At 32.5% G+C, this 12,649-nt stretch overlaps 1 long non-coding RNA gene across 1 annotated transcript in view; it reads right to left on the bottom strand.

Annotated features, from left to right (window-relative positions):
- LOC107397510 (uncharacterized) overlaps positions 1 to 12,649 on the bottom strand; it is a 55,901-nt gene that overhangs the window by 40,990 nt on the left and 2,262 nt on the right. Inside the window, exon 3 of the long non-coding RNA XR_001574594.2 lies at positions 4,621 to 4,698. This is a non-coding gene — a long non-coding RNA (uncharacterized LOC107397510). The remainder of the gene's footprint in view (positions 1 to 4,620; positions 4,699 to 12,649) is intronic.

Below are 12,649 nucleotides of genomic sequence, written 5' to 3'. Positions count from 1 at the left end.
TTAACATGTAAAAGAACTCAACACACAAAACATTTATTTTATTTGTAATTTTTTAAATAAAAAGTTCACAAATCTACTTAAAATTTGGAAAAGATAACGTATTGAAACGTGTACCCGCCTATGGGTACAAAAATAACAGTGCCGAACTATTTTCGATGTAATAGAAACGGACAATTTAAAAGAAGGAAACTTTTGCCATGAATACAAACTAATTATTAAACACTGACCGGCTCGTTTGCACAAAAAAAGAAGAAAAAAACTGAAAATAAAAAATGAGAATTTCGCAAAATGTTATATAGAAAAGTTGTATTTGAGTTTTATTACGAGGTAAAACACACGCATTTCTGATACACTCTGCTGTTTTCAAGACGTACAATGTTACAGTGTTAAAATGCTCTATAATATTTTTCGGAAAAAGTAGTTTGTTAAAGTCGTTTAAATACTGAAAAAACAGCCAAATACTGTTAAAAAACTCATGCAATACGTAAATATTAACTGGAAAATTCACTTGAATAAAACGTTTTGTTCTAAGACTTTAATTCTTTTAATAAAAAATTTAAAATATTTTTGTACCCGGAGCTGTTATATTACCCGAAGCGACTCCGGACTTTGACCATTCGATAAGTAAATAATTTTAAACAGAATCCCACAGTTTTTTTTGTCTTATAGTTTTTGAGAAAAAGCCAAAAAACTTGTTGGAAGCTAAATATATGTAGAACGATACGGAGAATCGACTAGCATAGATAAAACCACAAAGTTTGTAATAGTTTTCATAATATAATCACAAAAAAGGTTTTGTCTGTTTTTGCATTTATGGACAATTTCCTGGAAAACTTTTAGTTCCCACAGGACAATCAGCTTTTCGGTAAAAGACAGAAAATAAAAAAGCTGCATAATGCAGTACGCCCGGAGTTCTTGTCAGATAACTACTCCGGGTACAGGAAATCGACCAAAATCTTGACAAAAACCAAAAAATAAAAATCAAAAACTTTAAAATAGTTAGTTTTCGAATATAGGTGGATTCCGCATCTATCAAAAACTGTAAAAAATCTACGATTCCAAGGACAAGGATAAAAAACCTTATTCCATCGTAAAAAACACACCAAAATCTATCAATTGATTTTGAGAAACTTTCAAAATTGGTCATTTAGTGTGGGGGGTACTATTCGGAAATTGTTCAGTTTTTTTTTAAATTAGGTACGGCAAAACTATTCGAAAAAATCAAACTAGTTTCAGGCAGACCTATTTATGTGAATAGCCCGGGGAAATCGACTGACGCCGAGAAAATTCATACTAGCATCCGAGTTTTTAACAATTTTTAAATACCTAATTTTGAAGATAGATAAGATAGATAATTAAAATAGCTTTCCAGCGATAACAATGCTAATGAAAAATCGGAAATTTTAAAGTCGGTCAAAATGACATTATTTCTAGGTTCTTAGAAACAAAAAAATGCAAAAAAAATCTTTCAACGAGTTTAAGAAGAAATTAGTTTCTTCAGTTTCTCAAGGTTTAAGAAATGGGTTCGTACTTTACGATGTTATTACAGGTTAAAATGCCCCATAAGGAGCAGTTTTCGATAGAGTTTTGGAAATATTGGAACGAGCTCCGAAGACCAACTTTATAATTTCAAAAAGCAAAAACCATCCGGAGCACTCCGGTATTGTTCTAATCTTAAGTAAAGTGGTCCAAGGAATGTGCCAGTGCAATCCGTTTTCAGATAGAACAGTTACTTTCATGTTTTTTATTTTAAAAAATTGAAAAATTAAAATATAAAACTCCAGAATCGAACCAATCAACTTTTTTTGCACTTTTGGGGGTCATAAAGACTCGAAAAGGTGCATCAAATTATATTTGTCAAATTTCTCAAGAAATGGGAAGAAGCTTCGTCGAAAAATAGCCGTTTTCAGTTAAGCCGGGCAAAGGTAATTAAAGGTGAAGCAATGGGAAAGTTTACAAATCTAATACTCGTAATAACTCAGGAAGAGACAAAGCACATATAAATGGAATAAGTTGTAGGTATTGTTTGTTAGAGTTGGGAAAGTAGTTCCGGATGTAGACGAGATCCGCAATCATCGGGTGCGCTTACAATGCGAGTATTAGATTAACACGAAGAGCGCTTGAATTTAAAGTAGCCCGCCCTCAATTACACCACCAATGCTCGAGGTACCTGCCTTTCCCACTCCAGCTGATTGAATTACATTACGTCCATTTTCCACTTTCCTCCAGTAAGTGGAAACTTGGAATCTTATTATTACGATGTTGCTGTCGACGCCGGGACAACAATACAATTTCATCCACCAACTTTGCTTAAATCCACCTCTAATGCAATTACCCTCGATGGCACGCCTCGATATCCATCGACAGTCTTCAAAGACAAACGCCCCCATTTCCCCGCTTTAGGCCGATTTAACAGCTGACCTTCGAGATCACTCGCCAAGAGATTGCACAAACACAAGACCCGAATTTCGCAAAAATCGCAACGTGATTCTGAACGCACTTGGAGCGTTATTAAGACGCGTAATCCGACTTAAACTTTGACTACAAAGCCCAAAGTCAACGACAAACAAATCAAACATTCGCTACTTTTTTGCTGAAAAAATTACCCAATAGCAAACTGGCGAAAAAACTGCATTTGTGCTTTGAAGTCGGACAAACCGATAAAACCGCGATTGTGCGGCTAGATAAATTGAAATTATTCGGTTATAATAAAAAGTTGTATAAACAGAGTTTTGAAAACGTGTAAAAACGTTTAACATTGCCGTTTTTTGTTCAGTTTTCAGTGACGTGTAATTGCGAATCGGGTGCTTTCAAGCGCACGCCATAATTCCGAAGTTTGTAGTGCATAAAAACTAATTTCGGTATTAAAATTTTGTCAATGTGTCTTCTTGTGACGGGGCGCAGTAAACTTATTACGTAAAGCTTTAGCTTTTACAAGAGACGGATTATAAGGAACGCGATTAAAATTTTATGTTCCATGACTTAATATCTTTAGTAGGATCTTAATGACAAACTCTACTTTGTGAGGTGACAATATTGAATTTGTCGGTGACAGTCTCTTCATAACGTAACTACATGAGATGTTGCTCGCGGAAATAAATCCCGAAACCCAACCCTTGCCGAAAATAATGTTCTCTTTTCCACGCTGCTTTTGTTCTTTTTGTGTTATTTCCGAACACGACCCTTTATTTAAGTAAGAGAATAATAAAACAATTAAATTTATAACATTCGAATGGAATAATTACTCGCCCGGCAACAAGGGGCACCTTGTTTGCGCGCTTCCCCGCCGAAGTGAAATTAAATACAGAGAAATTTTACGACGTTGCATAGAAACTCATAAAAGTCGAGACAATCATAATGAAAAAATCGTAAACTTTATTCTCAATATATGATGAGAAAAAGATATAAAGGAACGTAAAACAAAGGTCCGACGTTATGGTGATGACGCTGTTTCTGGAATTCTCCAAAGCGACATAAAAAAATTTACAATATTTGTAAGAACAACGGTAAAAGCGAAGGTAAGTCGGAAGTTGCTTCCGCAGATTCGCTGAATTGCTTCGTAAAAAACAAAACGACGACTACACTAACAAAAAATCAATTCCGCCACTGGATGCTTCAAACCAGCGGAGAACGCAGAACAATAATTGTTTATTAAATTTAAAACTACTCGAGGATCAAGTTACAGTCCAGATTACAGTTGGTAAGTTTTAATTTCGAGGTGTGCGCAAAGTTTCGAGTAAAACAAGCAAAAAGTATTTGGCAAAGATTTTTTGGTTTTAACACAACAGTAGCGAAATTTATTACACAAGACCTGCAATTATTCGGAAAAAAATATATAGATACACAATCTAGCGTATTTTTGTGCGATCAGTTCAACAGCGGCATTAAAGAAATTGTAATTTATTGCCTGCCTTTATAGCTGTAGTTTATTCGCGACTATGTAAGTTATAAAATGTTGAGTTGGACTTTTACCAAAGACAAGATTTACACGACTTTCTTGTACAATAGAAGATTATCTCTCTAACGACAGATTTAATAAATAAGTCACAAGCAGTTAAGAAAACGATACAGTTGCTGGAACGAGCATAAAATGTGTAAATGTGTGAGTGCTATCCCGGCGCATCCACCAAAATTTATACTTATTGTAAACCATTTTAATTAAATGTTATGGGCATTGTGTATTGACAAACAGGAAATGCAACAGTTTAAGAAATACTAAGGTTTCTTTTAACCAAGCAAAATTAAAAACTCGTACACAATCCGAAAAAAGCAGAACGTGATTTTTTTTTCCAAATATACAATCAGGCGCCAAATACGAAGCAAGTCTGTTTTCACCAAGAACCAGTAGTTTTTAAATTTTTTTATTTTAAAAAGTCAAAAATCTAAAAACGTCTCACTGGTCAGAATATTGTAAGTCGGATCACCAGCGGGTTTTTACTGTTCGTAGTTGTAAGAATTAAACAAACATTTTCAAAAGATATTTTTAGAAATATTGCGTTAACAGAACATATTAAATCAGTTGCTGAGTTTAAGTCATTTTTTTGGTAAATTTCAAGCACGAATTTTCGTTTGAAGCAGTCAAATAATAATTTAAGAACAGGTTAAGAAAATCTCACTCACCATACTACAGATGTAAAAAGCTGCACAAGGACTACGATTTCAGATTCTGAAGGTATTGACCATTTTCTTCCCAAGTACCTGAAACCAATCGAAATTTTGATAATATAACATTTTGATAATATAAAGGTCCTGTTAAGACATAGAAAAGTGCATTAAACGTTTTTAGATCAAGTTCCAAAAAATAGTATAGTAAAATATATATGGTTATCGAGGTCTTTAACACACGCGCGACTTTTCGAGTACGACGGAGTAGCCGGAGTGCCCGAAATAGAGCAAGTGTTTTAAAGACCAGTTATCCACGAATACTTTAAGTTATTTTTTTATTGTTACCCTTTGAAATAATAAATACATAAATACAATTAATATTACAAAAATTGCAAATAATGTAACGTGAGATTACTAACAAAAAAACAAACAATTTTATTGATTTTTCAAAGGTAAGTGAAGTGCGTTCGTATAAATCTTAAAACTTATTATTCAACAAATTTTTTCAAATATACTTTTCCAATAATTGTTGAGTCATGTGCTCTTCGATGAATAATTTTAGAAAAAAACTCGCTTAAAATTGTTGAAGCACTAGGGCTAAAATCTAATTTTAGATAAGAAATTAAAAACAATCTGAACAGGTTTGGCTTAATTCACGCTCGAAAATCGTAGAACAATAACCTTTTTTGAAAAATATTGGAAATTAAAGAGCCTTCTAACGATACTTAGGAGGAATAATAGAGTTATGACCTCTGGTTACGACTAACAAGTTCGCAGTTATTGCAGTAGATAAACGCTCCCAATACCTACCGAAAATCAACCCGAACCTTGGTAAAAAAAACAAAAACTTTAAAACTTGCACTTTTTAGAATCCCAGAGACAAAAAAGTGCACAAAAACGTTCTTTGAAACAAATCGATTTTTTGTGTCTCAAAAAACGTAAAAGTTAACTTAATTTAAACCGCAAAAATAATTTCATATATGGTAAAGGTAAACGTAAAATCTGAGTTAAATACAATGCGACAGGTTAAAATGATCTACGATAAGAAAAAAGCTGAAATATTCTTTCAATAGTATAAAATCCTGATCTACCTAAAACGTAAAATAAACTGTAACGGCTAATGTTTGAAGAGTTATTGCACAAAAAGTGCATTTTAAACGTTAACGCATTTGCAAAAAACTTTTAAAGTTTTTAAATAACTCGAAAATGGTGAATTGTAGAACAATTTTAGGTTGCAAAAGCACTCGTGCAAAAATAGTCATTTCCAATGTTTTTAATAAGCTGGGCAAAGATAATTAAAGGTGATGCAAAGGCAAACTTTCCAAATCTAATACTCGTAATAACTCGGGAAGAGACAATAAACGGAAGCTTGTAGGTATTGTTTGTTCAAACTTGTGTTTTATTAGACGAGAACATTAATTGGCTACTTTCATTTCCATTTAAAATATTTGTTTTAATCAAAATAATGCAAAAATAGTTAAGTAATGCAAACGCGGAAAATCTAATAAAATTCGAAACTACTCCAGCTGTTAAAATAATTGAATGAAAACATTTTCTCTTCATTTTTTCTAATTTAAACTTTGCAGCCATTTAAATTTTGCGGCTAAGCGTTATACGGTCTACCTTTCCGGCAAAACAACGATAATAACCGAATTTACACAAGTTAAATTGGTGTTAAATTTTTGTCCCTGCGTGATAATAAATATCATGTTCCAATTTAAAAGCCCCCATGTTCGTAGCTTTTATCTTGTTTATTTAAGCATCCACGTAACATTACCAAATCGCGCAAAAGCCATGCCAAGTCTCAAATAAATGCAAAACTACTTGAAGCACGTTTTAACCGCCCGATAAATCATACACGTGACAGCTGCAGCAATAAAAACAATACCACACCGCCTAATTGCAATTAATTACGGAGATACAATTTAAAAACGCTGCCTATAAAGCCGGGTGTATTTTTCAGTAATTACTCTTTATAGCTAATATAACGTACATCATCTTTCACGACTCGCCCTTTTACTGCCGCCGTTTCTCTCTCCAAAACGTTATGAATATCGCCGCCAACGTTTTTTATCATATTGCGAGCAAGTGTTATAATGATCATCAATATCCATGGAGCATAAAAGGATCGAGGTGAGATAAGAAGCCCACCACTAATAGGTTAATTCGAGGCCCGGTCCAGCCACCCCCCGATCCGGGGCTCCATACCGTTACCCTGGCAACGCCGCCCGCGAAGAGGTCATTGCTCACTACAGGGCCGTCTTGCTTTCCTTTTATTTTATTATAAATTAGCAGCGAGCGATACGGACCTGCTCTCCTGTATTCCAGGTCACGGCGCTTACAATTCAGATTAAAAACATGTACTTTAGAAAGGGTCAACTGTAATCCAGCAAAGTTGATTTTAATTGGATTGTAATTCAGAAATTGTAACTATACATATGTTAGGAAGCGTAAGTTTTAACTGATATATTTTTTTAACAATGATAATACATAATTAAGAACATAGCTTTGTTTAGCTAAACTTTCTAGCACCATAATATAAAACTTATATTAGCTGTTTCAAAACTATGTAAACGCAAACGTCGCATTTTACCAAATTATTTTTTTAGAGAATTTTTCATTGAAACTATAAATTATATAAGCTAATAATATTATTTTTTTAAAGTGCATGAATAAATTATAACAACTAATTTTGAGAGAAAATGCGACGCTGGAATTTACATAATTTTGAAACAGCTAATAAGTTGTAATCATCTCCAAATTAAAAAAAAAGCTTTTGTTATATTTAAAATATTATATCTGAAATAAAATTGAATACAACCACTTTCTGAAATAGTTCAAAAAGGTCTAGTGTCACATACTCAAGAAACCTCTACCGCGAAAACAAATTACTCGTTAGGCAGTAATTGCGACATGCATTTGAAAAAATACGACACAGACTTCAATATTTTTGCATTAAATGGAGGTGAAAGGCTGCTTCAACATCAAAGATATTAAAATTAATAAAACGTAAAACTTTTCAACGTGTATTTGGAACATAGATGTTGAAATGAAAGAAATTAATTTTTTTCTTCATTATGCAAATCAGACAAATGTAGTAGCTACTGTATAATGTGTGCATAAATATTTAAAATTGGTTATTGATTTTGTAAGAATCTCGCAAAACATTAAACTTTCGTTTTCCGAGATAAAATTTTATTTGTTTTTAGTGTCGTTATACACAAAGGGCGCTTTATCCATTTTAAATTCAAGGTTTTTAAAGTTATTGTACAATCGGATATTTGCGTGTTTGCAATCTTATACTACATTTATTAGCCGCTTTAAGCGGTTTTATTTTTCAGCTATAAATTTATTATTGAAATATTTTTGTTATTACTTTGTAGATAAAACCTGGTATGCTTGTAACCACAAATTTCTAGTGGATAATGAATTCATAACAAAGAATTTTTATATTAAAAACAACAATTTGCGGTGGTTTTACAAAAATAATGAAACTTGAACAGCTGTAGTTAACAAAGGAAAATATCAAATCTCTTGTTATTCTAATAAAAGAGATAAAAACTACTTTTTCTTTATTACTACAAACTGAAAACTAGTCAAAAATTGCTAAAATCTCAGTGCTTTAAACTAGAATAATGCAGATGAAGTCAGTCAGTACCCCGGCGCATCCACCAAATTTAATTACTGTCAATCACAACATGTAATAATTTAATTCTCAACACTAACCCTCAATTTATGTTTATTGTCAATAAATAACCGTTATTATTATACCGTTTGTGACCTCCTCTGTTTATACAATTAAGTTACTTAGTAAATGACAAAAAATTATAAATGTGAAATAGTTAATAAATTCGTTGTACCCACTCATCCTGGCAGCAAGTAGAAACTGTAAAACCCAGCTGACGATACCAGGTTTTCTACAGGGTGATTCAAAAGTGTCGGACTCAAAAATATGGCTCTTCGAAGTTAAATTTTTAAGTTAAGCTTTCGGTGCTTCAGATCATATTTTTTTACTTTTTTTAATTGTAATTAATTTAATTAAATGTAATTAAATTAAATTTATTTTCTCCCGTAAAAGTCCAGGCCTGGATTTGAATTTGGCAAAATTGCGTAATGCGTTCCGCTTTGTTGCCATTATGGTTTGCAATTCCCCTTTCTTTCGCTATTTTGTTTCTTATGCGGGGGCGGATAATGCGCCAACTGATACCTTTCAGGGGCCAAAAATGCCCCTAACTCATTTTAAGGCTGTCTTTATGGGTGATAATCGCGTGAGCCGGCCTTTAATAAACTTTCTCGAATCAATCATTTCGGTCCCTTATCAAATACCAGAGTATTTTAAATTATATTGCTCTCGAACGAGTCCGAGGGAATTGCGTTTCGTTCGAACAATCAATGATGTTATGGGTTTTCATTATTTCTGTTTGCTTGTAATAACATCCAGTGGCGTATCACCGTCTTAACGATAAACTAAGTTTACGCCGCCGCCTTCAATGAAATCACATCCGACAAACAAGGGAAAATTACCAAAGTAATATCCTTATTTAAGGTCCACTTCATAAAGTGCTTGTTTGAAACTGAATCCGTCGAGATCTCGTCCATGATGTGATTTGATTTTAGCGAGCATCGAACCAATATCCCGCAGGATTAAAGGACTACAACTTTATTTCAGCTCGACGAGTGCCATATCAACATTTATTATCGTTTTTATGTATTTTGTTTGAGCTTCTTGAATTTTTCAAAGTTTGTGTGTGTTTTTTGCCCGGAATCAGGAGAGCGACGAATTCTAAACAAAGTTTATTTGTACAGCATTACCAGTTACATGACAGAATAATGTTTAACGAAATTTTAGGGAAACACTACAACGAGCCGTTTGATCGCTCATGTACGAAATTTAACTGTTACCTTTAAACCTTCACTGCCAATGCGAACAGCTTTAATAAGCACACAAAACAATTAAATATTAACAGACAGTTCACTGATTTTTTGCTCCTGACGGAAATGAACGCAAATTGCTTCAAAGCAATCGGCGAACACTTGCCAAAATTAGAAATGCACAAATTCTGCTTTCCGGTTCAACAACTAACAACAAATAAAAAATTATTAATGTGTTTTTTATTAATTAAATGCTATTAAATACACAAATTACTCTTCGTTTTTCAAAAAGAATCACGTAATTTATTTATTTACGTATCAAAGAAGTAAGGAGTCTTCTAATAGTCAAATAGGTAGGTAGTTAAACAATAAGATGTGAAAATTTACGAGCCTAGCACTTTAAAATAGTCCGTTATTTCCTCATTTTTTTTAAATACAAAACTTAATTCTCACTAAAAGAACTAGAAACATTAGAACATTACAAATATAATACCAGCAGTCGAAACGATTATAAATACAAATAGATTTCAAATTGTGACAAGACATAAAAGTCCTCATAATTTTCAATTAAAACTTTATTATTTGCGTATCCCATCTCAAGGAGGAGAAATTACGCAAACGCAAGATTTGGTATTGAAGCTAAAAAAACTGATGTTGAAAATAAATAAAAATAAGAATAATATTTAAGTCCACAATAAATCTGCCGTAAACGATAACTTTAACTCATGGTTGCAAATAGATAATTTTTGCTTTTATTAAGAAAAACAAACAAAAACTTAAACTGTGATCTCTGATGAAGAATTAGCAACTTTGTACATCCATCGTTGATCTTCTAGAGCTATCTTTTAATTTAAAAGTGAAAGAGAACTACAAAACATCAAAAAAAAAATTAAAAAGATGATGTCGGTAGTACAAAACGATTAAATAAATTCAGAAGAATATTAGGTAGAAATTATTGTTTGATCTTTTTCTCTCATATTATTATTTATTTATAAATCGGAATTTATAAATATAATTCATTCTTATTCATTAACTTTTTTTATTTAAATAACTCTGACATAATCAATTATTAAAAGTGGATATATTATTTTTCAAATTCTACAGCTTAAGTTTTTTTAAATATATATTTTTTTATAATCATTAACGGATTCCAACCAATGCAAAAAAACGCAGCAGTATCACAGTCATCATTTTCAGAACAAAAAAATAGAATAATAATAGTAATAATAATGTGACAGATTTTCATCGCAGGTATACAGTGTAAGTCTGCTAAAAGAATATCTTTACTGTATTTTAAAAACTATTTTTTCTCCATGTATTCAATTTTTTTTTTACAATTCCGTCGAGAATTGCTTACAAATTACTTAAATAATATTAAGTCGTTCAAAAATGTTTTTTTAAGTATTTCTAATGACATTTTGTAACAACCTAACAACCGATACTTGAATCTTGTTTTGTACAAGAATTATGTAAAAAAAAATGTCGACAACCTCAAGTAAAGCCCCCTTTCAGAATGTCTACAGAAATACGTAATATTAACTCAATATTTTATTTGGCGTTAATAAATCAAATCGAAATTCAAAATCAAATATTAATTCATTCATTTGAATTACTAAATATAAATAAAATGTACAAAAATTCTGGAAAAATCATAATGTTATTTAATGACAAACGCTGATTCTAGTCTGATCATTAGTTTTTGAAATACATCAGTAACAAACTCACTCTGCATTTAAATAAAATTATCCTTCAGTCTAAAATCTGTACAATCACATTTAAAACATTTTTTTTCATTTCTTAATCTTCTCACTTCCTAGTAGTAGGTATAATTACCAATTTCCTTACATTACGCCATGAAATAACAAAAGTACTTGTGGTTTTAAATTTTTTTAACTTATCTGAAATACCTAAAAACGTCTGCTTTATTTTGTGCTTTTTCTTTAATTATTTGCCGCAAAATTAAAAAAAAACATCAACTGTTGTTAATTTTCAGCACAATTTGTATCTGGTTTACAGATTGTTAATAAAATTTCTCGGATAGATTTTACGGTAAAATCCATTCCATTTGGATAATTTCCCGATCGAGTCAGTGGAAAGTGTAGTGAGTTCCCGTATCGTTGATTTTCGTCTCGCGAACTAGTTCCAATTTTAGGCAATAATCGAAAGGGCTTAAGTTTCATCCGCCGTATCAGCTCACTGACCAGTTTAATATTTTATCCTCCCGGATTAAGATTGGAAGAAGCAATTAAGAATTATCGAACCGGTTCGCTTTTAGTAAAGTACGTATCAGACAGAATTCCGGCTTCGATTTCCGCCCTGTGCAACCCCTCCCGAGAATGTATAGTGTTTGAGTTCTCCAGCTCCATTAGGAGGCGAGTTTACCGTCCGCATTAGGGCATTAAAATTTTCTAATGCGGGCCTCGAGCGATGCGAAAAATTTGACTAAGCCAGTGATCAGGCAGCACTTTAAACTTGCTGCCGTAAATAAAGATTTGTCAGAGATTTCCGCATACGGATCTGAACGGAATACGAATTCATCCTTGATTCAGGAACATATTTTTTACTTAATCCTAATAACCAGGATTTTGAAATTTCCCTTGATAAATTTGCCTTGATTGCCTTGAATTTCCTGATTTATGGCTCTATCCCCCAAGAGTGCTCCAAAAACTGGAAAACCCTAATCGCCTCATTTCTTGTGTTTATGATAAATATTTCGCGATAAATTACGCAAATCGCATTTTTCACGCCAATTAATAAGCCGAGGCGCTTTATTGACAGTCCGACTCTGCAAGAATCAAAACCAGAAAGCCGGACGTATTAATAACCCTCAATTCAACCCTCAATTCCACCTATGGGAAACGGACATTGATTGACTGTTATCGGAAATGTACGGATTGCGATTTATTGCTCTTATGATACTCAAAATTATTCTATCAATGTCCTCTGCACCACTACCGATAACGAGCTTTCGAGGAACTCATCACGGCTTTAATTTAATCGCAACTTGAATTATAACTACCAATAACCAAATTAAATTGAAAAATAGATAATAAAATATGTAATGGATATATTTTTTTCAAAAACATGAGCGTAAACACTTTAATTTTTATTATGGCAGACGGGGAGCCCCGATTATTTGATGATTAATTAAATCACTAGTGGCTATTTGGAG

This window comes from Tribolium castaneum, chromosome 1, assembly GCF_031307605.1.
Source record: "Tribolium castaneum strain GA2 chromosome 1, icTriCast1.1, whole genome shotgun sequence".
Taxonomy (NCBI): Eukaryota; Metazoa; Arthropoda; class Insecta; order Coleoptera; family Tenebrionidae; genus Tribolium; species Tribolium castaneum.
Note: the sequence above shows the minus strand (reverse complement) of the source record. Positions and strands in the feature narration are given on the sequence as shown.